Below are 24254 nucleotides of genomic sequence, written 5' to 3' on the forward strand. Positions count from 1 at the left end.
CGTCCTGATCATAGTAAGTTGTTATTTTCTATGGTAGAGTAGGTCAGGGCGTGACAGGGGTTGTTTGTCTATGTTATGTAGTTCTATGTTCAATTTCTAGTTTTGTATTTCTATGTTGGTTTTGTTTGGTATGATCTCCAATAGAGGCAGCCGGTTGTCGTTGTCTCTAATTGGAGGTCATATTTAAGTTGATGTTTGTCCCACCTGTTTTTGTGGGTCATTCATTTTTGAGTAGTGTGTTTTCTCTCTGCGTCACGTTTTGTTGTTTTTGTGTATTCAAGTATTTAGTGTATTGCATTTCATTTCACGGGTAATAAAATATGTGGAACTACGAACACGCTGCATTTTGGTCCGATCCTTTGAACACCCGTGACAGAATCACCCACCAAAAAAGGACCAAGCAGCGTGGTAAGGAGTAGCTGGAGGAATGGACTTCGGAGGAGATTTTGGATGGTAAAAGGACCCTGGAGGCAGGCTGGGGAGTATTGTCGCCCGAGGGAGGAAATCGAAGCAGCAAAAAGGGAGCGACGATACTACGAGGCTCTATATGCACCGAGAGGCAAGGCTGAGAGGCAGCCCCAATGTTCAGTTTCTAGTTTTGTATTTCTATGTTGGTTTTATTTGGTATGATCTCCAATTCGAGGCAGCCAGTTGTCATTGTCTCTAATTGGAGGTCATATTTAAGTTGATGTTTGTCCCACCTGTTTTTGTGGCTGATTAATTTGAGTAGTGTGTTTTCTCTCTGAGTCACGGTTTGTTGTTTTTGTGTATTCAAGTATTTAGTGTATTGCATTTAGTTTCTCGGTAAATAAAATAGGTGGAACTACGAACACGCTGCATTTTGGTTTGATCCTTTGAACAGCCGTGACATGTATTCTATTTACCCTTCTTGATAATCACGGTCTACAGATTCCTTTTTATCCGTGGGTTAGAGGGCATGATATCAGGAACTGAGTTTGAAAGAGGAGTCCCAAGGGTCAGTCCTTTAAATCCATAGAGAAAGAATAGCATCAGGAATGACTTAATAATATCCACTGTGCCATTGAGCAGTAGAACAAACAACCCATTTGGCTGCTAAACGGTTTGGATCTAAGCTTGTAAACAGGAGGTTTCTAGTTCAAATCCCATGTCGTAACCCTTGAGATAGGCACTTAAGCTCAATTGCTTCAATAAAAATATCCAGATGAATAAGTGGATAAATATTTAAGAGCATCTGCTATGCAAAGAGCTGATGACAATAATAAACTGACCATTATGGCTAGATAGGGAAAGCTCATCGAGTCAGCCAAGGAAAGGGAAATGGTTTGTTAACTGTGCCTGACCCAAAATGGAGTAAACTCCTTAAAACTGGGGTAATTTTGTATAGGATTGGTCCACGTACTCTAAAGAGTGCTGGGGTTTGACCAACCTGATGTGTAGTTAAAGGATTTTTGAGATTCTGATATTATTGCAGTCAAATCCTATTTTTCCTCTGGGTTGTTCATTCAGCTCATCCAGTTTAGTCCAAAACTCCAAACTCAATCACAACACCAACCAGCTAATTCAGGTTAATATCCATCCCCGTTTAACAAGGAAATTAATGCATGGTGAAACAAAGCTCAGGGCTAACCCAGGCCAAAGGGCCTGCAGCATCATAGAAGAGGTCACCAGTCTGACACCATAAAAGTGGAGAGTATAGGATGAGTATAGGTCTTTTTTATCCACTTGACACTGCTACAAAGGCTAAGTCTTACCTTACTCTCCCTGATCAAAGTCATACCAGAGGAAAGGTGAGGTGAAGAGTCAATTGGTTCACATAAAATAATGAGTGACTGAGACAAGCAATGTAAACAGTGAATGTGTGCTGACAGAAGCAGTCCTGAGCCCTGGACAATCTCATTTCAGTCCCACTGAAAGCAAGACTCCGCCCAAACGTGTCCTGCAGTAAAAGTGTCAAGGGGGTCCATTTTCATTTGGCCACACATACAGAGTTAAAGAGAGGCACTTCAGAAGACGGCCGGAGCAGAGTTTTATGGGCTGAGCAGTGGTTTGTCCACTATCTGGGGCCATGCAAGGCCTGACCTCATCACTGCATTGGATATCACCCCTCTAATATGCGCACATCCCCACTGGTATCTACACACATACCTACTAGAGAAAACACAATTTAACTGCAGCTTGAGTGGAGGGTGATTGTTTACACCAGAGGTAAGTGGTGCTCAAGTCTTCCTGCCATGCAGTGGAAATCACAGATGTGGCTGTGCTGCTGATGGTAATGAGGAGGAAGTGGAGGGTCCAGGGCACGGCACCTTAGAGGGATTAAACCACAGACACGCTTCCTTGTGTAAGCGTCAACGCAAACACTGGAGCAGCTAGCACCTCAGCAGCCCAGCCCTCCATATCCCTAACAAACAACAGGAGGAGCTAATGGACACAGCCTGAGTGGAGTAAGCACAGTGGGTGTAGGTGTAGGTGAAGCATGCTGGGGGTGGAGGACACAGTTACAGAGCAGTGTCTGGAGAGAGGATTGACCAGAGGACGCCGCTGCAGTGGCACAGCAACAGGTAGCAGACAGACACACAGAGCAGGAGTTCAAAGAAGAGGGATTCTAATGCATACTGCATAGCTGTAGACATCTGGGCCTGCAATCAGCAGGCTGCTCTCAAGGGCTGCCAAGGCAAACAAGGCAATAACAAATCCACTTTGCAGATCATCGATCTGCCTCTGCCCAGGCCAAGGTAAACACGTCGGGCTGAAGTTAGCTTATTAAACCAAGACTCAGGGATCGAGGGGAGGCCATAAGTCCCTCTGTCCATCCCCGTCCACAGATGAGATGTCCTCTTCTCTCTGGCACTATGTATAGGTCTGTCAGAAGGATTTCTCCATCTCTTTGAAACATGTCACTAAAATTCATTAAAATAGTGAGGATTTTCTCTAGAGAAACATGACTCACATGTATAGCATCATAGTGTTTTCTATTTGAGTCAAGGAGGAGATGGAGCCATTAACCCAGCTGAGGTACCTGAGAACTCTAAGAGAACATCATTTAGAGCAAAAAGTTAATTTGTACCTCCCCCAAACGCAATGCGCCCATAGAAACCTTCTGTAGGATTGTTGAAAATGATGTAGGTGATTTATTGAAAGACGAACAGAAACACAAATCCTATGATAACCTGAGTAGAGATGAGAGAATGGCTCTTAAAGTCAGATCCTTCGATTATCATAAAAAAATGTGACAGAGGAGGAATTTGTATACAAAACAAATGTGACTATGTGAATGAATGTCGCCGACAACTATCTAAAGGTGACTTCTATCACAAACTGAATTGTGACCCTACCCTAGAATTCCAGCATCATATCTCATCCATGGTGGAAAGCTGTTTTGAGTCAGGACAAATCAGCAAAAAATAAGTTGAATTTCAAAATTTCTATGTGTGAAATTTCCCAAGATACCAAATTTCTATACAGTCGCTAAATTACACAAACAAGTGTCTCCTCCTCCAGGTAGACCCATTGTAGCAGCAATCGATTCTGTGACATCCAACATTTCTAAATTTGTGGATTACCACATTAAACCGATGTTTGAGAATCTCACATCTTATGTCAAAGACACTAGTCACATGATCTCATTGATAGAGGGCTTAGGAAGGGCACCCTGCTGGGCACCCACCCCTCCACAGGGCACCCTGCTGGCCACTTTTGATGTGAAGAGCTTGTACACTAACATCCCACACACTGGAAGCTTGCAGACGCTGCAACACTTTCTTCAGCAGAGAGACTCTATCCTTGCTCCATCCAATGATTGCATCTTACAACTTACTGAACTGGTATTATCTAATAACTACTTTGTCTTTGAGTCAGACTTTTCCCTTCAAATTCGGGGTGTAGCCATGGGCTCCCCCTTTTCCCCCCAACTATGCAAACCTGTACGTGGTACAATTGGAAGAAGCACTCCTTCATAAAACATAGACACACTCCTTACTTTCTAAAATATTCCTATGGAAGAGATACATAGAGGATGTCTTTGTGCTCTGGGCAGGAAGTCAGCAGGAACTAAATGAATTCAAAACTCTACTAAACTAGTGCTCTGAATGCCTCAAATTCACCATGCAGACTGATGAGAGAAAAATAAACTACCTGGACTTATGGATTACGAAAGAGAATGATGCATTACACACAGACTTACAGTTGAAGTCGGAAGTGTGTATACACCTTAGCCAAATACATTTAAACTCCTGACATTTATTCCTAGTAAAACATCCCTGTCTTAGGTCAGTTAGGATCACCACTTTATTTTAAGAATGTGAAATGTCAGAATAGTAGTAGAGAGAATGATTTATTTCAGCTTTTATTTATTTCATCACATTCACAGTGGGTCAGAAGTTTACATACACTCAATTAGTACTTGGTAGCATTGCCTTTAAATTGTTTAACTTGGATAAACCTTTTCAGGAAGCCTTCCACAAGCTTCCCACAATAAGTTGGGTGAATTTTGGCCCATTCCTCCTGACAGAGCAGGTGTAATTGAGTCAGATTTGTAGGCCTTGCTCGCACATGCTTTTTCAGTTCTGCCCACAAATCTTCTATGGGATTGAGGTTAGGGCTTTGTGATGGCCACTCCAGTACCTTGACTTTGTTGTCCTTAAGCCATTTTGCCACAACTTTGGAAGTGTGCCTGGGGTCATTGTCCATTTGGAAGACCCATTTGCGACCAAGCTTAAACTTTATGACTGATGTCTTGAGATGTTTCTTCAATATATCCACATAATTTTCCTGCCTCACGATGCCATCTTTTTGTGAAGTGCACCAGACCCTCCTGCAGCAAAGCAGCCCCACAACATGACGCTGCCACCCCGTGCTTCACAGTTTGGATGGTGTTCTTTGGTTTGCAAGCCTCCCCCTTTTTCCTCCAAACATAACAATGGTCATTATGGCCAAACAGTTCTATTTTTTGTTTCATCAGACCAGAGGACATTTCTCCAAAAAGTATGATCTTTGTCCTCATGTGCAGTTGCAAACCGTAGTCTGGCTTTTTTATGGTGGTTTTGGAGCAATGGCTTCTTCCTTGCTGAGCGGCCTTTCAGGTCATGTCGATATAGGACTCGTTTTACTGTGGATATAGATACTTTTGCACCTGTTTCCTCCAACATCTTCACAAGGTCCTTTGCGGTTATTCTGGGTTTAATTTAATTCATTATTATTATTATTATTAATTATTAATTAAACTTTTCGCAGCAAAGTACATTCATCTTTAGGAGACAGAACGCATCTCCTTCCTGAGCAGTATGACGGCTGTGTGGGCCCATGGTTTTAATACTTGCGTACTATTGTTTATACAGATGAACGTGGTACCTTCAGGCGTTTGGAAATTGCTCCCACAGATGAACCAGACTTGTGGAGGTCTACAATTTTTTTCTGAGGTCTTGACTGATTTCTTTTGATTTTCCCATGATGTCAAGCAAAGAGGCACTGAGTTTGAAGGTAGGCCTTGAAATACATCCACAGGTACACCGCCAATTGACTGAAATGATGTCAATTAGCATATCAGAAGCTTCTAAAGCCATGACATAATTTTCTGGAATTTTCCAAGCTGTTTAAAGGCACAGTCAACTTATTGTATGTAAACTTCTGACCCACTGCAATTGTGATGCAGTGAATTATAAGTGAAATAATCTGTCTGTAAACTATTGTTGGAAAAATGACTTGTGTCATGCACAAAGTAGATGTCCTAACCGACTTGACAAAACGATAGTTTGTTAACAAGAAATTTGTGGAGTGGTTGAAAAACGAGTTTTAATGACGCCAACCTAAGTTTATGTAAACAGCGGAGTCAATCACCACCTTCCGGAGACACCTGAAACCCCACCTCTTTAAGGAATACCTAGGATAGGATAAAGTAATTCTTCTAACCCCCCCCCCCCCCTTAAAATATTTAGATGCACTATTGTAAAGTGGTTGTTCCACTGGATATCATAAGGTGAATGCACCATTTTGTAAGTCGCTCTGGATAAGAGCGTCTGCTAAATGACTTAAATGTAAATGTAAATGTAAACTTCCGACTTAAACTGTATACATGTAAGGTCTGTCGTCGTAATAAAACCAAGGTGCAGCGGAGGATGTGTGTTCATCTTGATATTTAATGAAAAAAGGAGAACACTATACAAAAATAAACCAAAGACAGCTAAACAGTCCTGTCAGGAAAAACTCTCAACAGAAAGCACTATACAGAAACAATCACCCACAAAAACCCAAAGGAAAAACAGGCTACTTATGTGTGACTCCCAATCAGCAACAACAAACTACAGCTGTGCCTGATTGGAAGCCACACGGCCAAAATCAACGAAACAAACCAACCTGGAAAAAAGAACATAGAACGCCCACCCAATGTAACACCCTGGTCTAACCAAAATAAAGAACAAAACCCCCTCTCTATGGCCAGGGCGTTACAGTACCCCCCCCCTAAAAGGTGTGGACTCCGGCCGCAAAACCTGACTCTGAAGGGGAGGGTCCGGGTGGGCCTTCTAACGGCGGCGGCTCAGGTGCAGGACATGGCCTCCGCTCCACCCTCGGCGTCGCCCACTTAGGTGGCGTCCCTGGCCGAGCCGGAGGACTGGTAGGCGACCCTGACTGCGCCCGGCTGGCGGGTGATTCTGGTTGCGCCCGGCTGGCGGGCGACCCTGGCTGCGCCCGGCTGGCGGGCGACCCTGGCTGCGCACGGTTGGCAGGCGACCCTGGCTGCGCCCGGCTGGCGGGCGATTCTGCTTGCGCCCGGTTGGCGGGCGACCCTGGCTGCGCCCGGCTGGCGGGCGTCCCTGGCTGCACCCGGCTGGCGGGCGACCCTGGCGGCTCCGGCGGCTCTGGGCTGGCGGGCGGCTCCGGCGGCACTGACCCAGGATTCACCAGGCTGGGGAGACATGAAGGAGGCCTGGCCCTGGGCGCAGGCACAGGACTCACCGGGCATGGTGGGCGGCTCTGGCGGCTCCGGACAGGCGGGCGGCTCTGGCGACTCCGGACAGGCGGGCGGCTCTGACGACTCCGGACAGGCGGGCGGCTCTGGCGGCTCCGGACAGGCGGGCGGCTCTGGCGGATCCGGACAGGCGGGCGGCTCTGGCGGCTCCGAACTGGCGGGCGGCTCTGGCGGCTCCGGACTGGCGGGCGGCTCTGGCGGCTCCGGACTGGCGGGCGGCTCTGACGGCTCCGGACTGGCGGGCGGCTCTGACGCCTCCGGACTGGCGGGCGGCTCTGGCGGCTCCGGACTGGCGGGCTGCTCTGGCGGCTCCGGACTGGCGGGCGGCTCTGGCGGCTCCGGACTGGTGGGCTGCTCTGGCCCCGGACTCACCAGGCTGGGGAGACATGAAGGAGGCCTGGCTCTGGGCGCAGGCACTGGACTCACCAGGCTGGGGAGACCCATTAGAGGCCTGGTCCGTGGAGGAGGTACAGGACTGACCAGGATGGGGAGACCCACTGGAGGCCTGGTCCGGGGAGGAGGCACAGGCTTGACCAGGATGGGGAGACCCACTGGAGGCCTGGTCCATGGAGGAGGTACAGGACTGACCAGGATGGGGGGACCCACTGGAGGCCTGGTCTGTGGAGGAGGCACAGACTTGACCAGGATGGGAAGGCCCCCTGGAGGCCTGTTCCGTGGAGGAGGCACAAGACTGACCAGGATGGGGAGACCCACTGGAGGCCTGGTCCGAGGAGGAGGCACAGGATAAACCGGGCTGTGGGGGAGCACTGGAGTTCTGGTACGTAGGCTCTTTACCCACACTCCAGGCTGAATGCCCACTTTGGCCCGGCACGGGCGGAGCACAGGCATTGGGCGAACTGGGCCCTCCCAGCGCCCTGTAGAGACAGTGCACAGAGCCGGTGCAGGATAACCTGGACCGAAAAGGCGCACTGGAGACCAGACGCATTTAGCTGGCACAATCCGTCCTGGCTCAATGCCTGCACTCGCACGGCACTTGCGGGGGGCTGGCCTATAGCGCACCGGGCTATGAACGCACACTGGAGACACCGTGCGCTTCACAGCATAACACGGTGCCTTACCAGTACCACGCTGCTTCCGGTAAGCACGGGGAGTTGGCTCAGGTCTACCGCCTGATTCCGCCAATCTCCCCGTGTACCCCCCCCACATTTTTTTGGGGGGGGCTGCCTCTCGTGTCTGCTGCGCTCCCTCGCTTCATACCAGCGCCTCTCAGCTATCGTCGGCTTGATCTCCCACTGCGGGCGGCGATACTCCCCAGCTTGAGCCCATGGTCCTTTACCGTCCAGCAATTCCTCCTTATTCCACGACTCCCGATAGCTCCTCTCCTGGTGCCTCTCCTTCCTCCGCTGCTTGGTCCATTTCTTGGTGGATGATTCTGTAAGGGCTGTCGTCGTAATAAAACCAAGGTGCAGCGGAGGATGTGTGTTCATCTTGATATTTAATGAAAAAAGGAGAACACTATACAAAAATAAACCAAAGACAGCAAAACAGTCCTGTCAGGAAAAACTCTCAACAGAAAGCACTAGACAGAAACAATCACCCAAAAAACCCAAAGGAAAAACAGGCTACTTATGTGTGACTCCCAATCAGCAACAACAAACTACAGCTGTGCCTGATTGGAAGCCACACGGCCAAAATCAACGAAACAAACCAACCTAGAAAAAAGAACATAGAACGCCCACCCAATGTAACACCCTGGCCTAACCAAAATAAAGAACAAAAACCCCTCTCTATGGCCAGGGCGTTACAATACACAAAGCCCACAGATCACAATACCTTGCTATGTGCGGATAGTTTGCATCCCCTTCCCCTCAAAAATGGACTACCATATAGCGGGTTATGCAGGGTTAAACGAATCTGTTGCCACCAGACAGATTTTGACAGCAATGCTAAAAGAATGACAGATAAATTCAAAATGAGAGGCTACAAGGACAAAACTCTTGACACTGCAATGATGAAAATATCTCACAAACCAAGAGAGGAATTACTAAAAACTCAACCAAAGAATAAAAACAACGCAACCGTCCTTTGCACTAAGTACACCAAGGGTTCGGAGAAAATGAAAGCAATCCTGATAAAGCACTAACATATTCTGCAATCAGACAAAAAAATTGCACACATCTTCAAGGAACCCCCACTGGTGGTCTATAAGCGTGGTAGTAATATTGGAGATAGCTTGGTGAGATCTGTCATGCACCCTGAGCCCACTCAGACACTCCACCTATCCCAAATGTGAACTACAAATCTGGCTCATGTGCACAGTGCAATAGCACTATAAAAACGTCTTTCTTCAGACACCCACATACAGGTCAAAAAATCCTTGTTAGGCGTATCATCTCATGCAAGACCAAGGGAGCAATCTATCTCATCACCTGTTCATGTGGAAAAGCGTACGTAGGACAAACGAAAAGACAATTAAAACAACACATAGCTGAACACCGCAGCTCAATCAGGTGTAAGAACATTGGCTATCCAGTAGCTGCTCACTTTGTTGAAGTTAACCATCCAATCTCCTCCTTCAAATACACAGGCATTGAGCATGTTGCTCTACCAAGGAGAGGAGGTAACATCGAGATCCTACTACTACAAAGGGAGGCTTACTGGATATTCTATCTAAAAACATTGACCCCTAGTGGTCTGAATATTGACTTTGATCTTAGGCCCTTCTTATGAACAAATCTTTCTTTTATGAACAAGTCTTATAAATTGATATATTCTTTCTACAGCTTATTAGCCTACACCTAATATGTTCCCCTTGTTGGTGATGCTCATTTTACATTAAGGTTGAACCAAAAGAAACAATTATGTGAAATTGAATTAAACAAAAATGTATGTTGATTCTAATATGATGTACAATATTCAGTTATGTTTCTATATGATAACAATAGCGTAATATATTTAATATGCCATTTTTTTTTAACAGTTTCACTAATTCATTTTAATTAACTTAATCATTATGACACCCACCTCACTATTGTCATTGGTTGCACTAATTGCACTGGTTTATAACCTTGTTCAAGTATTCATGTCATTACCCTGAGGAAGGCACAGTGATGCCGAAACGTTGGTAAATACCCATTAAATTGCTGGGAGTTTATATATGGAGTGTGCGACTTTGTTTATTTTGATAGTTTATTGCTATTTGATGTTTACCAAGTTCATGTGCATGTAAGTCGGTTATCTGTGCAAAGACAGATTGCAACTCAAGCTTAGAATACATCAGAAATAATCATCACAGACAGAACGGCACCAGATGGTGTAGAACTGGGATCATCAACTAGATTCAGCTACGGGACGATTATTTTCTTGAGTGGATGGTCGGAACATAATAATTTGTAGACTGCAAATTTACCGCAAAAGCCTAAACAGATATACATTTTTACTAAAACATAATCGTTTCAAATCTTACATGTGTATACGATTACGTCTCTCTATTATGCATGGAATACTTGGGAACAGATTTCCAAAATTAATATCACTTGGAGCTGATTTCCTGGTGATTTTACAGTCTTTTATGTGGAGGGGTTTCTCTTAAAACAGTCCACTGATTAATGGGTTTGACAGTAAAATATGGCAGATGTCTTTACTAAACTTTCAAATAAGACCTTGATTCGGACCAGCCGTGAATTGTGTTGTGTGTGTGTGTGTGTGTGTGTGTGTGTGTGTGTGTGTGTGCGTGTGTGTGTGTTTGTGTGATACACACACTGGCAAAACTCAGGTCAGGAGACAACCTCCATTGAGAGAGCAAATGAGCTGTTCCACCCCCAGAGACCAGTGCTTATAGTGCAGAAACACAGTCCAGATCCCCTGATAGAGGAGCAAGCAGGTTGGAGGAAATGAAGCCTGATGGTTGGGATGCTTAACACAGGGTGTAGCTCTAATGAAAGGATCTGAGTCACCAAAAAACATCCAAGCCTGCCTGTTATTACATGTGCTTCAATGTCTGCTCCATCATCTGTCTACTTCTCATACTGTCCTCTTTACCTGGCCATGGATGATGGCATCTGTTACTCACATTGGCATGAGGCCATCCTTACACGAAAGATTTTGTGGAAGGGCAATGGGATTGAAAGTGCAGCTAAGGAAATCGAAATAAACATCCAGGTGTCTTATTAGATTGCTTTTCAGCGCCTGGCATTGTAGTACATACCCAGATAGCACATAACGTTCTGAGAACGTTATTTTCTTGCTATTTCATTACTTTAACAGAATGTTTCCTAAAAGTTCAAACAAGGTTACATTTAGGTAATGTTCTACATCTGGTTTGACATTGGTAATGTTCTCAAATGGTTCAGAAACAACAGTCTTCTGTGGGAATTTCAGTACTTCAGCCCAACCATTCCTACAGGTTTGCTCATGGTTCTATTTAAAGTCAAGACAACTTTCCACAAGAAACCTTTAGTAATATTTAGAGAATATTACATTTACGTCATTTAGCAGACGCTCTTATCCAGAGCGACTTACAGTAGTGAGTGCATACATTTAATTTCATGCATTGTTTAATTTTTGTACTGGCCCCCCTGTGGGAATCGAACCCACAACCCTGGCATTGCACACACCATGCTGGCATTGCAAACACCATGCTCTACCAATTGAGCCACAGGGAAGACCAATACATTCCATTCTCAGAACATTAAGAACATTAAGAAACTGGAACCTTCAGTAGTTTTGGTAATTAACAGAACATATATGGCAATCTATCATAATTTAACCCTTGTGTAGTCTTAACATTCTGTATACTCTACTAAAGTAGAGGTTTATTATTATTTGTATTATTGCTAAAGGTACTGCATAGGTGTAAACATACATTTGTTAGCAAGAGATAGCACTTGTATAGGGAAGACCAGTATTCTAAGAATGTTGTTTAAAAACATACATTCCATTCTCAGAACATTAAGAAACATTTCCATTAAAAAAATGCAAGAAAACTTTTGCAATGTTTAGGGAATGTTTTAAGAATGTTATTTAAAAACAGATACATTCTGTTCTCAGCATCAACAAAACTCTCTCTATCCTTTATCTTGTTAAGTGTGTTCAGGTGTGTTGGCCATGCCCACTGATTGGCCACAACTGATCTTAATGATTGCTTGTTTCCTTTGATGAACAGCTTTGTATGAGTTAAAAAAAACATGGCATGCTAGCTTTATCCTGGTGGCCCAGTGCACTAGTCCCATGTCTAGAGAACAGAAGATCACAGGTTTGGATCTCACTGATGCCGTGCCACATAAAAAAAAAATATATGTTTGCATGCTTAATGCCTAAGCAAATTAATTTCTATGTATCCTATCTGTGCTTGGAGTTAGAAAAGGTTAACCTAAGCTAGCAGTGTTATTGAAACATGTTCTCTGAATGTTATTTAATTACCATCAAATAACCTACAATTTATGTTCATCAAACCTCCCAGGAAAACTTTCAGGGAACCACAGTAAAACATACTTAAAAAATAAATGTTTTACCGGTCAGGAGGCATATGGCTTCTTTCCCAGAACCAATGGGAAACCAAAAGCATACATTGCCACAACTTCCAAGAAAACAAATATGCTAGCTGGGTAGTGTCAGCAACACCTTAGAAAATATTTTTAGACAGTTTAGAGGCAGCTAAAATCTCGGGATTAGCTGGCCGATTGTCCTGGAGTATTCAGGGTAAGGGCAGGTTGAATCCTTTGAGAAGGGGAATACAGATTGCCGGTCTGGAAGTGAAAAGGATGAGGGAGCCAGAAGGCTGGAGGAGAGATACAAACAATGTTTGGAAAACTTGCTCAGTAAAGAGTAGGGTTGCAAAGCTACCGGTAATTTAGTAAAATTACCAGAACCTTCAGTAGTTTTGGTAATTAACAGAACATATATGGCAATCTATCATAATTTAACCCTTGTGTAGTCTTAACATTCTGAGGTTTATTATTATTTGTATTATTGCTAAAGGTACTGCATAGGTGTAAACATAATTTTTTTAGCAAGAGATAGCACTTGTATAGCCTAAGAAAGTAGCAGAAATGTGCAGAAAGTAGTTTTGAATGCATTTTACTGAAGGGAAACAATAACCGTCTTGAACTTTTTTGGCAACATTGTGATATATTCTTACTGTACAATGAGGAATTCAACTACAAAATTCTTGTCTTCTCCCATTTTTTATCCATTGCCCACAACCACAAGGTGTATAAACAACAATAAATTAGAATAAAATAAGATAATAGATTTTTTTTAAACGTTAAGAACATAAATCAATCTACTCTAATTAGCACATGTAGGACAAGTGTGTGTGCATGGACTTTGCAGATGTACTTCTCACATATGCAGCACATAGTATTTGTTTTACAGTCCTTCTTTGGAGGGCAGAATTGGCATCTCCTCCTCTTGCCTGCCCCAGCTGCAGCCTCAGGTGGATCAGAACAAGATTCAGCCCCCTGAACAGCTTTCACAAGTGCTGCAGAGGCTGCTGTGCGGGGGAGGCGCTCCCTTCTTTGAATGCGTGGGGTTACAAGTGCCTTTCCCAGCTGCTCCAGGAACACCCTCCTCTTGTTCCACTTATCAGGCATCCAGGTAGGGTTGATCTTGTTCCATATCATGAAGGCATTTTATGAGGACACATCAATGATGTTATGGAAGATGACCAGGGGCCAGCGGGCAGTCATCCTCCTGCAGCTATAAGTTCCAATCACCTTGTCCAGGTTTTCCACACCTCCTTTGTTGTGGTTGTAGTCCAGGATGATGGCTGGTGTCCTGTCCTCACGATCACTGATCTCAGCCGTTTTGGGCAGTGTGCTCAGGAGGACGACATTGTTGTTCCTCTTTGGGAGGTAAGAAACTAGAGTGGTGGTGAAGGCAAACTTTGATGAGAAGGCCTCTCTCCCCCTTGCTGCGAGGAGTGCAGGGGGAGGTCAGGCTTGTTCTTTCTAATTGTGCCAACCAATTCCTCTTCAGAAGCTGCTGGCTGAGTTCGTAAGAGGTGAAGAAATTGTCACTCGCGACATTGTGCCCCCTCAGTCCATCTGTCACATCAAGCACAACCCGTGTAACAGTGTAGGTTCCGTCCCTTTCTTCACCCTAACCTGGGCTCGAACCAGGGACCCTTGCACACATCAACAACTGACACCCACGAAGCATCGTTACCCATCGTGCCACAAAAGCCGTGGCCCTTGCAACGCAAGGGGAACAACCACTTCAGGTCTCAGAGTGAGTGACGTCACTGATTGAAACGCTATTAGCGCGCACCACCGCTAACTAACTAGCCATTTCACATCGGTACACTCACCCCCCTTTTGACCTCCTCCTTTTCCGCAGCAACCAATGATCCGGGTCAACAGCATCAATGTAACAGTGTAGGTTCCGTCCCTCTCTTCGCCCCAACCTGGGCTCGAACCAGGGACCCTTGCACACATCAACAACTGACACCCACGAAGCATCGTTACACATCGCGCCACAAAAGCCACAGCCCTTGCAATGCAAGGGGAACAACCACTTCAGGTCTCAGAGCGAGTGACGTCACTGATTGAAATGCTTATTAGCATGCACCACCGCTAACTAACTAGCCATTTCACATCGGTTACACCCGCATCCCCTGATTCTTCTCCAGGCCTCCACTGGTCGGCTTCCCTGTGTAGACTTGCATCTTCCAAGCATAGCTGGATTGTGCGTCACAGGCCACCCATATCTTGATGCCATACTTTGCTGGCTTGCTGGGCATATATTGCTGGAAAGGACAGTGACCTTTTGACAAAAGAGATTACTATCAGTAATTAGTATCAGTGTCACAGAAAACAGTCACATATATCAATGGTATTACAGCGATACATAATAAAATGAACAGTGAAAATCACTTACATTACAGATATGAAAATAAAAATGTACCTCTGAATGGAACCAGTTGCTCATCCACTGCTACTTCAGGCCCAGGGTTGTAGAGGTATGGCAGACGCTCCACCCACTTCTCCAAGACTTTTCTTATGGCCGTCCAATTTGTCTCTCACACGTCTTGCAGGTCTTGACTCACGGTTATCAAATCGTAACATTCTTGAGAAAGTGTGAAAGACTTTCAGTGCCATCGTGGCACGGAAAATCGCCCTTCCGATTTCTGCATCCCAGAGACTACATGTAGCCTCGCCTCTGGACCTATACACACCCGCTAAGATTAGCAGCCCTACGTAGGCACGCAGGTTAATCTCAACCATCCTTTTCCAGTTGTCTCCGTATTTACGGAAACCCTCCAGATTTGTCATCTCCAGGATGATTTTTTCGATGGCTGGTATGATGAACATGTAGAATGTTAAGGCGATGTCCTGGGCTTGGGCAACTGCATGTCTTGTGGACCCTGGGTCATCCTTATGACATTTTGTGCTGCCATGCTACCCTGGTTGTCATATGGTGACAAGGACCATGTTATGTTGCTGTTCTTTGACAAAAATGTCTCTCTTTCAAATTGGGGGATTTCTTCATCTGAAGATGATGCATCGTGCTCTGGGTTGTATTCTTCCCCATCTTCTTCTTCAGATACCTCCTCCTCTTCTAAATCCTTGTTCTCTTGTTCCTCTTGGACATCTGAAAAAAATAAATCTATGACCTGTTGGGCACTGAAACATGCAATCATTGCTTCAGCAAAGAGAGAACTGGGGGGACTGTCATCTGCAGCACCTTTATAGCCTCTGACTGCATTCCCCATTAGTAAACAATGATTTCAAAAACTGTTTATTTTGTCTGAAATTGTTTTTATGTTGTCTGTGAACTTGAGTAATGTGTGGGGTCGTGGAGGTGAGATGCTGCACGTGCACAAGAACGTTTTAGTTTTGACTGAATTCAATCAGTAGCACCAGCAGTTTGGTCCCAAAACATTGACAAAAAATACATATTGACACAGTCTCCGGGAGAGAGAGCACATTTTCTTTGCCAGGCCAAATCATGCATCATTAGCTCGTTGTTGTGGATGTATCAAAAAACAGCTTAAACAAACACAAATGCAGCTACTTGGCTGTTATTCTAGTTACACTGTTTGGCATGACTGTGTTAGCCATAGTTGGCTAGCTAGCAAGCAAGGGATAAAAGTGTTGCCAGCCAGCATGGTAATAGAACATTCAGAACGAGTGACTGGGTCACGTCCAATAATACTTAAAGCTTCTCTGGCAACCTAACCGATCTAATGAACGACCAGGGGCTTGACTAGCAACCATAGATGTGCAGGGACTAGGCCTATATTTTAGTTTAGGGATGAAATAGTAGCCTATGAGTACATTTATCAAGATACCGTTTTTTATTTAATTGGCAACCCATTGTAGAATAGCAACTGGACACTTTTTTAGCACCGCTGCGCTGATCTACTGTACTCGGCTTCGCCTTGTACTTATGACCACAGCAGAGGCGTGGTAAAAATGTTGTTTAGCACACCCTCTTGTGCAATTGCTTTAATAGTATTCACTAAATTGAGGGTTTATATTTAGGATAGTGTTTCACAGCTTTATCATTCAATTTTTATTTTTCAATTATTTTTCAATGATTTCATATTATTAAATTATTTCATATATTTTACATGTGATAAAACCAAACCGAGTGGCAGAGATTATTATAGACAACTGTGATAATCTGAAGTACCCCAAAAGGGCCACTAGATGTCTTGACATAGAACATGTCAAATGATATCCTTGAAAGATACCAAAATTCTGGTAGTTTACTGGAAAACTTTGCATGTTTCCAGTAATATAGTGCATTCGGAAAGTATTTAGACCCTTTAATCTAAAATTGATTAATCAATCAACACATAATACCCCATAATGACAAAGCAAAAACTGGTTTTTAGAAATGTTTGCAAATGTATTAAAAATAAAAACTGAAATATCACATTTAGTATTCAGACCCTTTACTCTGTACTTTGTTGAAGCACCTTTGGCAGCGATTACAGCCTTGTATCTTCTTGGGTATGACGCTACAAGCTTGGTACACCTGTATTTGGGGAGTTTCTCCCATTCTTCTCTGCAGATCCTCTCAAGCTCTGTCACTGCCACTGCACAGCTATTTTCAGGTCTCTCCAGAGATTTTCGATGGGGTTCAAGTCTGGGCTCTGGCTGGGCCACTCAGGGACATTCAGAGACTCGTCCCGAAGCAACTCCTGCATTGTCTTGACTGTGTGCTTTGGGTTGTTGTCCTGTTTTAAAGTGAACCGTTGCCCCAGTCTGAGGTCCTGAGCGCTCTATAACAGGTTTTCATCAAGGATCACTCTGTACTTTGCTCCGTTCATCTTTCACTCAATCCTGACTAGTCTCCCAGTCCCTGCCGCATGATACTGCCACCACCATGCTTCACCGTAGGGATATATTGGCCAGGTGATGAGCGTGACGCTTGACTAGCAGGCCAAAGAGTTCACTCTTGGTTTCATCAGACCAGAGAATCCTGTTTCCCATGGTCTGAGAGTCTTTTAGGTGCCTTTTACCAAACTACAAGCGGGCTGTCATGTGCCTTTACTGAGGAGTGGCTTCCGTCTGTCCACTCTACCATAAAGGCCTGATTGGTGGAGTGCTGCAGAGATGGTTGTCCTTCTGGAAGGTTCTCCCATCTCCACAGAAGAACTCTGGAGCTCTTTCAGAGTGACCACTGGGTTCTTGGTCAACTCCCTGACTAAGACCATTCTTCTCCGATTGCTCAGTTTGGCCAGGCGCATAGCTCTAGGAAGACTCTTGGTGGTTCCAAACTTCTTCAATTTAAGAATGATGGAGGTCGCTGTGTTCTTGGTGACCACAATGCTGCAGAAATGTTTTGGTATCCTTCCCCAGATCTGTTCCTCGACACAATCCTGTTTCGGAGCTCTACGGACAAATCCTTCGACCTCATGGCTTGGTTTTTGCTCTGACATGCACTGTCAAATGTGGGACAAGACACACTCCACTCCAGCCAAAATAACTGCTCATATAGGCGCTAAACCTCTGGTCCAGATATCTCTACACATCTGGGTAGACTGAAAACAACTTGCTCAGATATTTTATTGCTACCATATATTTCCTGTCCGGGATTTGGAATATGAATGAGGTAACCGTATTTGCTAACTCTTAAGTGGACATAGTCTGAGTTGGGATCAATTCCATTTCAATTCCAGTCAATTCAGGAATTACATTGACATTCCAATTTCTGTCACGACTCTGCCAAAGTTGGTCCCTCTCCTTGTTCAGGTGGCGTTCGGCGGTTGACGTCACCAACCTTCTAGCCATCGCCATCGCCGATCCACTTTTCATTTTCCATTGGTTTTGTCTTGTCTTCCATCACACCTGGTTCCAATTCGATCAATTACATGTTGTGTATTTAACCCTCTGTTCCCCCCCATGTCCTTGTCCGTAATTGTTTGTTGTAGTGCTTGTGCACGACATGCTGATATTTACCGGGTTTTGTTTGACCCATTTATTGTATTGGTCTGTATCCGGTGGTTTATGGTTATTAAACACAACCGTTGTAAATCAGTTTCTGCACTCCTGCGCCTGACTTCTCTGCCGCCAGTAGCATCGCATTACAATTCCAGTTCTCGTCAATGCTTTTCAATAAAGAAGATTTGGAATTGGAATATGGTATTGATGGGGGAAAAATCGATACTGTTGAGTATTAACATATTATTTTTGATGATATTATAATGATACTCTTCTAGCACTATTTCTCATCCTATAGCTTGTTCTCCATTTTAAATGGTGAGGCAACATGCTTTCAGCACTTATTTCCATGAATGAGGAAAAAAAAAATTCTCATGGCTCTTTCGTCTCCCTGCAGCAGACACAGTGAGCAATATGTTTGGAACATCAAATCGCAAAATAATGGCAGTATCGAATCGCAATACTGTACATACTGTATCGTATTACATATAGAATTGGAATACATATATCATATCGTGACAATATCATATGGTGAGGTCCCTGGCAATTCCCAGCAGTAGAATTTGACTTACTTTCTGAATTGACTGTAATTTAAATGGACTTGACCCCAACCCTGGACATCATAGCGTGCTTAATGTAACAAGCATAGGCTTAAGTGGCTGGTTTACCATTCATCACATTACATTTAAGTAAGTAAATAGATGTTTATTTTGAAACCAGAATAAGAGTTCATATGGTCTACTGAAAATAATGGCAGGTTAATCAGGATTTGGTTATAATGGATATCCCCAGCTAAGCCCATGTAGCTCATCCCATTGTGGGGCTGCCGGCCAGGCAGCGGTTGGAGCTGTTGCAGCCTGCAGTCCTCTATGCCCATATATCAAATCTCCCTCTCCACTGTGCCTCCCTCCCTGCTGGGCAAATTTGTCCAATTAGATACAGCCCCAAAGGGAGGCATTCAGTTTGAAATGAGGCTACTACTGCCTGTAGATGAAGCCACAATAAAGAAGGTTTCACAGACATGCTCATTTAAAAACTCTGAATGGCAGGGCTAGGGGCAGAGGAGACAAGACCGCACAGAAACACACAGTGCATGCAGACAGACAGAGAGACATACGTACATACATACACAGGGCTGGTGGAAACTTCCTCCCAACGCATACACAGACACACACAGAGCCCAATACACACCCTCACATTGACACAGACAGAGCCCAGTACTTACCCTCACACAGACAGAGACCAGTACACACCCTCACACACAGACACAGACAGACATAGGGTCCAGTACCAGTGGTGTGTATTTTCCTTCAGTTCGCAAGAGACTGAATGTATCTCATAGGAGAAAGCTTCTGAGCAAGTGAAACAGCGCCCCTCTGTCTCTCTAGGTGTAGGCCATCTATCTGATGCTGTCTGGTCCAAACGAGTATGACATTGTTGCCGCCTGTGGCATTGAAGGCAAGGGAAGCCAGCGAGCATTTGGCCTCCCTTGATTAAAAAAAGTATCAAAAATTAGCCAATCAGCGTTGAGCTAAACTGAGCAAGATCAACTGTGAATGGTCCTGGCGCACCAAAAAAACTGTCAATGGAAGCCAGCTTGGATTTTGGCGTCACTCCTATCAAATCCTATTGCAAGCATATGTCATTGACAGAAAAACTTGAATTATTGCATCTTGTTGTGTTGTTGTCCTATGGTGGCTAGCTAGCTAGCTAAATTGGCCCTTTCCTAAATTAGCCATGGTTGGAGATAGGGATTTGGACTTGTGGTTTTATTTAATTCTCCATACTGGCCAATGATTATAACTGTGATTCTGATCCAACCATTAATTCATACATTGGGCTGAGAGGATGGAAGTTAAATATGTAGCTAGATGTAGAAGGCTAATGTTAACTAGCTAACATTGCCCATGGATGGACGTTAGGCTAGCGAGCAAGCATTTTAGCCAGGTAGTCTAGGAAAACAAAAAAAAAATACAAGTGTGTACTGTATGACAGATGCACACAGAAATCAGAACCATGGACAGCCACATCAGATTTAGCTTAGTTGTCATTGTATTAGACTAAGTAGAGGTAATTTGATGATGTTGAAATGTTGACGTTGAAATGGTGCTGGAATAATGGAGACAGCATCTGTTTTCTTTGAGACTTGCAGGTAACTCTCTATGGTTCGAAATCAAAGGTTGTCAAAGGTTCCGAAAATTTTGGAAACATTAACTTGCTTGACCATTCTGTAGGTCATGTAACTGTTTGTTACTGTACGTGCAATATGCTTTGTGGACTTCACTGGACAGAGGTTGCTATCCGGTTTTGTGATAAAACAAAGGTGTGGTTGAATTTATTCTGCTACTAGCCTTCCCTGTAGCTCAGTTGGTAGAGCATGGTGTTTGCAACGCCAGGGTTGTGGGTTTGTTTCCCACGGGGGGCCAGTATGGGGGAAAAAAAAAAAAAAACGTATGAAATGTATGCATTCACTACTGTAAGTGGCTCTGGATAAGAGCGTCTGCTAAATGACTAAAATGTACTGTGTCTTCTTATTGTCTCGGTCTTGCGGCCTATATATGACAGTCGCAAGGCATATGAATTAACAGGTTATAGAGCAAACAACACAATTATCACAACTCATAGGTTGTGATATGGCTTCCCCAGTGATTTTACCTACGCACCACTACTGTCCAATACCCGCCCTCACACAGGGCCCAGTACCCACCCACCCTAATATAGAAACCGACAGACACACACAGAGCCTAGTACACACCTCTGCCCCTTATCTGTGACGAGCCTCTGGCTGATCCATCTCACACCCAACCCTCCGTGGCGACATAATCCAAGCCTCTGGCCCAGGCTAAGAGCCTTACAGGTGTCAGAAGAGGCCAGCTGCCACCTTCAATGGAATTCAATGACTGAAAATACACACCTGACCGGTAGCGCTCTTGGGGCAGGGTGGGGACAAATTACAAGCGGATCAAATGCAATGCAACACGGAGCCAAGAAATGAGGGGACTGACACACAACCAAGTGGGAAGTACTCATGAGGTAGCTTACTGCAGTCAATCAGATGAACTCAAAACCCATTCTTCACACTCTCAAAGGAAACAGGTTGTATAACACATCTGTTTTGTAAACGAATGACGACTCCAAATCACTATATCACAAAATCCTTCACTTAAGGCAGGTCTTCAGCTCTTCAGATGAAGCAAAAATGACATTCTATAATACTTAGTTGACAACACGGAAGGCAAATGTATCATCTGAAGCTATTCACAGCTTAATTTGATGCTATCCACAGCAAACCTTTAATGCTAATTTGGGCAATAAAGTAGGTTTTGGACCTTTGGCAGTCTCTGTGGGGGTACCACAGGGTTCAATTCTCGGGCCGACTCTTTTCTCTGTATATATCAATGATGTCGCCCTTGCTGCGGGAGATTCCCTGATCCACCTCTACGCAGACGACACCATTCTGTATACTTCTGGCCCTTCCTTGGACACTGTGCTAACTAACCTCCAAACGAGCTTCAATGCCATACAACACTCCTTCCGTGGCCTCCAACTGCTCTTAAACGCTAGTAAAACCAAATGCATGCTTTTCAACCGTTCGCTGCCCGCACCCACCCGCCCGACTAGCATCACCACCCTGGACGGTTCTGACCTAGAATATGTGGACAACTATAAATACTATAAATCTAGCAGGTATATCTCACTGATCATCCCCAAAGTCAACACCTCATTTGGCCGCCTTTCCTTCCAGTTCTCTGCTGCCAGTGACTGGAACGAATTGCAAAAATCGCTGAAGCTGGAGACTTTTATTTCCCTCACCAACTTTAAACATCAGCTATCTGAGCAGCTAACCGATCGCTGCAGCTGTAAATAGTCCATCTGTAAATAGCCCACCCAATCTACCTACCTCATCCCCATACTGTTTTTATTTACTTTTCTGCTCTTTTGCACACCAGTATCTCTACTTGCACATCATCATCTGCTCATTTATCACTCCAGTGTTAATCTGTTAAGTTGTAATTCTTCGCTACTATGGCCTATTTATTGCCTACCTCCTCATGCCTTTTGCACACACTGTATATAGACTTTCTTTTTTTCTACTGTGTCATTGACTTGTTTATTGTGTTATTGGCTTGTTTATTGTTATTCCATGTGTAACTCTGTGTTGTTGTCTGTGTCACACTGCTTTGCTTTATCTTGGCCAGGTCGCAGTTGTAAATGACAACCTGTTCTCAACTAGCCTACCTGCTTAAATAAAGGTGAAATAAAAAAAATACTAAAATGTTAATGAAAATCGTCAAGATTATTAGGTAACAAACTACCAGCTGTTTGCAAGTTCCTTGAGGAAGTTCAACACAGGCGTCACTAATGCCAGACAGGGACAGACTGGGATCAGAAATCATCCAGGGCATTTATAACACACTGGCCCATTTCTTTCCTTGAGGCCCCCAACACTGGACTAAAGATGGATCAGCCAATCTAGCATTTACCCAATGGCCAGTCCATCCAACTCAGTGGCCTTGTGGTTAGTGTCTACCGTGAGAATGGAAAGTCAGGATTCTAGCCAGATTAGGCAAATTCTAGCCAGATTAGCATTGGCATGAAACCAGTCAAACCACCTCAAAACAAGACATGGCATCAAGCACAAGATGAAATGAGCTGAAACGAGCCACTTACGATTCCCCACATGCCAGTTTCTTGTCATTCTTGCCATCCAGAATCACGACAACACGCTGACTTCTGCCCCATGGAAACTCACACATTGTTTTCTTGACGTTGTCAGCTAACCCATCTATTACTTATGTGCGTTATGGAATATTTTATTCTGTAGGTTTCCCTCTTTTGACTCTGTCATTATTGTGGAGTAACTACAACATCCTCTGATTTCTCTGAGCTTTTTTTAAAAGTACCATTGGCCTCATGGTGACATCCCTGAACAGTTTCCTTTCTGTCCTGCAGCTCAATTAGGAAGGACAGCTATATACTTGTGTCTGGGTGGTACCACATCCACAGCCATGCTTTAAGGGACATTCAGTGTCTGATTTATTTTTACCCATCTACCAATTACGGGCCTTCTTTACGAAATAAAGCTCCCTGGTCTTTGTCGTTGAATCTGTGCTTGACATTTACTATTTGACTACGGTATCTTACAGATGTTGTACGTATGATTCTTCAAAGTAGCAACCCTTTGCCTTGATGACAGCTTTACACACTCTTGGCATTCTCTCAACCAGCTTCACCTGGAATGCTTTTCCAATGATCTTGAAGGAGTTCCCACATTTTCTGAGCACTTGTTCGCTGCTTTTCCTTCATTCTGCGGTCCAACTCATCCCAAACCATCTCAATTGGGTTGAGGTCGGGTGATTGTGGAGGCCAGGTCATCTGATGTAGCACTCCATCACTCTCCTTCTTGGTCAAATAGCCCTTACACAGCCTGGAGGAGTGTTGGGTCATTTTCCCCGTTGAAAAACAAATTATAGTTGCAAGAAGCGCAAACCAGATGGATGGCGTATCGCTACAGAATGCTGTGGTAGCAAAGATGGGATGGCGTATCACTGCAGAATGCTTTGCTAACACACCTCCTCCTCCATGCTTCACGGTGGGAACCACACATGCAGAGATCATCCGTTCACTTACTCTGTGTCTCACAAAGACACGGCAGTTGGAACCAAAAATCTCATATTTGGACCAGTCAATTTGCTCGTGTTTATTGGCCCAATCAAGTCTCTTCTTATTATTGGTGTCCTTTGGTAGTGGTTTCTTTGCAGCAATTCGACCATGAAGGCCTGATTCAAGCAATATCCTGTGAACAGTTGATGTTGAGATGTATCTGTTACTTGAACTCTGTGAAGCATTTATTTGGGCTGTTTTTTCTGAGGCTGGTAACTCTAATGAAAGCAGCAGAGATAACTCTGGGTCTTCCTTTCCAGTGGCATTCCTCATGAGAGCCAGCGCTTGAT

The sequence above is a fragment of the Salmo salar genome, chromosome ssa13, assembly GCF_905237065.1.
Source record: "Salmo salar chromosome ssa13, Ssal_v3.1, whole genome shotgun sequence".
Classification (NCBI taxonomy): Eukaryota; Metazoa; Chordata; class Actinopteri; order Salmoniformes; family Salmonidae; genus Salmo; species Salmo salar.